The 6,000-nt window shown below is 33.3% G+C and overlaps 1 long non-coding RNA gene across 1 annotated transcript; it reads right to left on the reverse strand.

Annotated features, from left to right (window-relative positions):
- Nucleotides 1-3,831: 3,831 nt before the first annotated feature.
- LOC120276728 lies at nucleotides 3,832-5,694 on the reverse strand. Its single transcript, XR_005541364.1, has 3 exons — nucleotides 5,582-5,694; nucleotides 5,028-5,100; nucleotides 3,832-3,975 (listed from the first exon to the last, which is right to left on the reverse strand). It is a non-coding gene; the product is annotated as an uncharacterized LOC120276728 (long non-coding RNA).
- Between the last annotated feature and the right edge of the window lie 306 nt (nucleotides 5,695-6,000).

Here is a 6,000-nt window from a genome sequence, read left to right on the forward strand (position 1 = left end):
TATGAATGGACTGCCATGCATTTTGGTATCGAAAATGCTCCACAAGTATTTGAAAGAAAAATGAATAATATATTTAGAAAGTTTTTAGATTTTATTATAACCTATGTAGATGATATTTTATTTTTAGCAAATCTATCAAAGAGCATGTGCAACATTTGAATTTTTTTTTTAAAACAGTGCCAAGAAAATGGTTTAGTATTATCTGAAAAGAAGATAAAAATGGGAAGTAGAAAAATTGAGTTTCTTGTTGTTATAATAGGACAAGAAGAAATATATCTCCAAAAGCATATAGCATCTAGTATATTACAAATGGCAAATAAATTAGAAAACTTTAAATAAATTGAATCCTTTTAAGTATTATAATAGAATAATAACATGAAATTTTAGAAGAAATTAGAATACATCTATTAGAAAGAAATGCATTAGCAACTACTATATTAAAGAAAAATCATCAAAATATATTAGCAATATTAAGTAAGCTTGAATATATGAAAACCGGATTAAAAAAGAAAATCATATCACAAGACATGTAACTGTTAAGACATTAGAAGTTATAAATAGAGAACTTAGGCAATTAAAAGTAATGATCGAAAAATTAATAAAATACAATTAAAATTAACCAAACATGTAAAGAAAATGATGGGAGAATAAACATGCTAGGCTTAGCCTTAGATAAAGAAATTGAAATGATAAGTGAAAACCTTATTAAAATAGCAAGTGAACATTTTGAAAAACTATATAGCCAAAACATGCATTGAAATTCAAAAGAATTAAAAAGTTAAGAAGTTTATCCTATAAACTTAGAACTAAAATGGGAAAGTTACAAGTAATAAATAGGTAAAATGAAAAAAATTACTTGTATAAATACCATAGAATCATATAAAATAATGGCAAATGAATCTTTATGTTTCTAAAATGATAAGATATACTTTGGAATAAAAAATTGAACAAGTACAAAATAGAATAAATATAGATATGAATGCTCATTTTGAAAAGTTACGTCTACAGGGAATGAATAGAGAAGAAACAATAATAAAAGAATTAAGAAAAGTGATTGGTAGGTTAAATCATAGATTAGCATATTTAGAAGCAATAAAAAGAATAAAAGAAAATAATGAGAATACATATTAATTTACTTTAATCAATTTCCATTAAAAGATCCCCATGGATATTATAGAAAAATTTCTTGAAAAAATTGAAGGATTTTTAGATAAACCTATAGCAATATTGGAAAAAAGAAATAATATGTAAAATGAACAAGTAATATGAGGAAAAAATAATTATTAGACAAAACAATGATGATTCTTCTCACAATAATGATTGAGAGTTATGGTTTGTCCATATTTATCAAAATAAATAAATAAATAAATATTTAAATAAATAAATAAAAAATAAATAAATCCAATCTTCTAAATATGAATCTATCTAATCAATTAGGTATTTTAAAAAATATAAAATATAAAAACTAAATAAAAGCGCAATTTCTTTATTTTTTTAATTTATAAACTTTTCTAACAAGTCAGAAGGGGTAGTAATGGGGCGGGGTTAGGATGGGAGTGGCCTTCCATCCCTGCCCCCACCATGGACAGGGATGGGGTCCCCAAATCTCCATGGTGGAAAAAAATCCTCCCATGCCCATCACCGAGTGGAAACGACCCCCTAGGGATCCCCCATGCTAATACATGTATAAATTTAATTTTTTAAAAAAAATTATTGAATACCAATGCACTCATGAAAAATATAAAAATCATTCAACATAAAGCTCCACAAAATAACATATCAAAAACTTACAAAAAAAATCTCCAAATATTTATCAATATAGAGAAAACCATAAACATAAAACTTATACAAGTACAACTACACAATCGAATACACCGAGAGCTCGATGAAACCACCCAACGTTTTGAATCCCAAACGTGAAAGGCCACTCACAAAATCAACTTGTTTCTTCTTTAAGGGCTTTGTAAAATATTCCAAGGAATTTTTATTTTAAAAAATAAAATTTGGAGAATTATAATGGTAAAAATATAATTAATAAAAATAAATTAACAGGGGATGGGGGTCCCCGAATGCTTAGAGAGCACTCCTTGTCCCCATCCTATCTAAGGAAACTGGGACAAGTTGATCCCCATTCCTGCTCCCGTAGAGAAAAAATTGGGGAATCCCCATCCCCACTTGGTTGGGTCCCCACAGGGATCGGGGATTCCACGCCCCACTACCACTGTTACAAGTTAGCACTTATGGGTTTTAAATGAAATTTTCATGTGTGACTGACAAGTTATTTTTTCATTGAAATTACCTAGAATGAAATTGGTACAACCACTCTATAGCAAAAGCATAATTCCTTCGTCATAAACACATTTGGGTAGAAGAAACATTGAACTTGTTCTTCATCATCTCTATATTATTCTTTAATTAATTTCATCATTTGATAAGAGAATTTTTTCCATCTTGGAAAATTTGAATGGCAAATGAACCAAGTGAATGCATGGCCAAGAATTCAATGAAATGCTAGTCTTCAAGAGATTTGAACCATCTTAGAGAAAGCACTTTCTTTATTTGCTAATAGAACCTTAGGGCTGTCAAATTCTAAAACCTGAGAGAAAAGCACAACAAGAAATCATTGTTGGTAAGTTTGTAAGATAATAAAATTTGACATTTTATATCACAAAGTATGAAATATAACCAAAATGAGAATATCACTTCACCTTTACACAACACAAAAATTTCTAAAGCACGCCATTTATCATGTCATTTTCATTTTTTTATTTCCAATTAAAACCACTGAGGCCTTTCTTATTGTTTATTTGCATCTCTGAACATTGGAAATGTTGATTTTGGTTTCTAAACTCAATGACAACGATCAATTTGACCTTTCTATTTGTAAACGTTAACTGGATTGACTACTTTGGATGACATTAAAGTTGACAATGATGGTCATATGGCACATTTAGCATGCCATTATTTTTTAATTATTTTCTTTTTTTTATATAGCACTCATATAAAAACCACAAACACAGTCCTCCAAGTTTATTTTTTTATTCATAAAAGTTTAATACGTCAACAACTTCATAGTATTGGTACTGTATTTCTTGCATGCGGAGATGTGCAACGTGACGGCGTGTGGTCAAAAAAAAAACTCACCCTAGTCCCTAGAACATGGTTTATCAAAATTGTTAGAAAAAAAAAGTTATTGGTGGCTTTTTTTTATAAAAAAAACCCTAGATATATGTAAGGAGACTTGCAACTTTTCAGCCACGGAACTAGAAAGGGAGTCATATTTATGTCTTACTCTAGGCAACCTCCTTCACCAAGAAGAATTATATTGGCATCAGCGTTCTAGACTAGCTTGGCTTAAGGAAGAAGACTTGAACATTAAATTCTTCCATACTGTGGCAAGCAGAAGGAGAAACCAAAATTTTATTTCCCACATTACTCACAATCACAGCAAGATTGAGGATACCAAGGAGATTGGTCTAATCTTCACGTCCATTTTCCAATCCCAATTTGGCTATAAATGATCCTTACAATTTAGAATTGAATGGGATATGCTCTTAGCCAACAAACCTAGGGTGGATTTGTCAGTTCTAGAGACTCTATTCTAGTTGGAGGAAATCAATGGTGATTCTTTTGACTTGAAAGATTAAAAAACCCCCAGGATAGATGGTGTCACGCCCCAACTCTAGCCGGGCATGTGGAAACCGCCACAACAACAAAGAGTGGACCCTACCGCATCCTACCTCCTAGTCATCATAAGGCTCAAAACAAACCAGCTACCACAATGAACTGAAGAGGGAAACAACCGCCACTACAACACCAGGCAGGGTTCCAAATACAACCAGAAAATACAAATACACAAAAGTTGAGTTTAGTGGATCCATAAAATTTATATGCACACTGCACTAACCTAAACAAGGAGAAAAAGAGTAAGTCACCCTACTGCATGCCCAGCACAACCCAGTCCAACGTCGCAGCCTGAGAAAGAAGAACAGAGAGTACTGAGTAACAGATGTTACCCAGTGAGTGGTGATAGCATAGATATAACAGAGTAGTAAAGCATTCCAAATAGTAATTACCACAATACTATAACAAGGTAGCTCCAAATATTCAATAGAGTAACAGATAGCATAATGATTTATAAATAGTACAGGTAAGTCAAATTTTCTGATGAAAATATAAATCTTTTTGTGAGAGATTGCCATCCTAAGAGCGACATCTGGGCTTCGCCCCCTCATCATAGTCCATAATAATATAAATATTTGTGAGAGACTGCCCTGCTAAGAGCGACAGCTGGGCTTCACCCCTCATCAGAATCCAAAAATAATATCATTATGTGTGAGAGACTGCCATTCTAAGAACGACAACTGGGCTTCGCCCCTCATCACAATTCACAAATGATATGAATATTCGCACAACTGAACGATAAAACCAATCTCAAGTAATTGGCCTAAAAACACACTCCGACTTTGCCGCCGTCACTACTAGGTTGAGAGCCATCAAGGTAGTCATAACCTTGACGTTGGCCACTTAGATTCCCGTGTGGTGACGCGGGTTTCTCACATAAAAGACCCCATATCAATGGCTTCGCGCATCTCTTAACCAGGGTAAACTAGGGTTAATCACGCTGCCTCCCATTAGGCCGGACCGTGGAACCCATCCACTGCAGTGGCGGACTAATGTCCATGTCACCATCAAAAATTCAAATGCCACGATGCAATTTTCCCCAATTCCAACTCGAGAAATCAAGCATACGATGATTAAATACTGAAATATACATCAATCTATATTGCCTTTGCATGTAAAATACATATACATATACACGTAAACATGCATCTTTCAAAATACATATGTATAAGTATACTAGAACCATCTTTGCTAAAATAACTCCATACTCAAAATATACATATATATATATATATATATAGCAAATGAAATCTGGTTTAGCATCAAATTCATGATATAAAACATATAAAGAAATACTATCATACTTTTACTAAATCTATGCAATTAACAATTAAACCACTCACTGAACACGTTGTCTCGTCTTGAGACGCGCTCACAGGTCGGCAATTTCCTTCTCTTGGAAGGAAGCTTCGTCACCTAGAGTCAAACAAAGAATCCAAAAACTAATGAACACCAGAACAGAAACTAAAATGTATACGAATGCAAGGTTACATGTCGAACATGTAACTCTAAGTGTTAGGGGACAACGGTGTCATTTTGGACCCAAATGACCTCAGATCAAAGTAAAACAAGTTCCAATGAGTTCCTAGGAGAAGGGCTTTAATTTAGACCAAAGAAATACAAGAAAAGACCAAGGTTTTTTTGGTGCTACAGTGTTTTCAGAACTACTACAGTAATCCACGAATTTGGGCCTTAATCAATGGTTAATCGACGATTTACAACTCCAAATCATTAAATTTCTTCACAAACATACCCACAAATGAATCACAAGATAGAGGGCTTCGATTTGAGTCCTGAAACAACTCAAACCAAGGTTGATTTCTAGGGTTTCAAGGATTTTCGAAAACAATTAAATACGAGGAAAATACAAAGAAATAACCTTGAATCGAAGCCTTACCAAGCTCCGGAGAGTGGGTGGAAGGGAATAGGGGTATTGATTTGTCGAACAACTCGACGATGAATTTTTTTTCGAAATTTTGGATGCTCGGCCGAAGAAGGAAAACAAGAAGAAAAGCATAGAAGGAAAAGAGAAATGAGAGAAAGGGATGAGAGCCACGTTGCTCTCTTATCCTTAACAATTTCAGATTTTCAGAATTATTATTTTTTTTAAAGAAAATGGAAATGACCACAATGCCCTCAATACTAGGAAAAGAAAGAAAAATGTCCAAATGACTGTTTTGCCCATGGTTTTCATACACAACCTACTGAGCAATCATGCAAAGATGCCACTAGTGCAAAATGACCATTTTGCCCCTAATGCATGCACAAAAATCGAAAAAGAGGCAAGAGGTCCAAAAAAATTAGGACAGGATACCA

The sequence above is a fragment of the Dioscorea cayenensis genome, chromosome 15 (genome assembly GCF_009730915.1).
Source record: "Dioscorea cayenensis subsp. rotundata cultivar TDr96_F1 chromosome 15, TDr96_F1_v2_PseudoChromosome.rev07_lg8_w22 25.fasta, whole genome shotgun sequence".
Classification (NCBI taxonomy): Eukaryota; Viridiplantae; Streptophyta; class Magnoliopsida; order Dioscoreales; family Dioscoreaceae; genus Dioscorea; species Dioscorea cayenensis.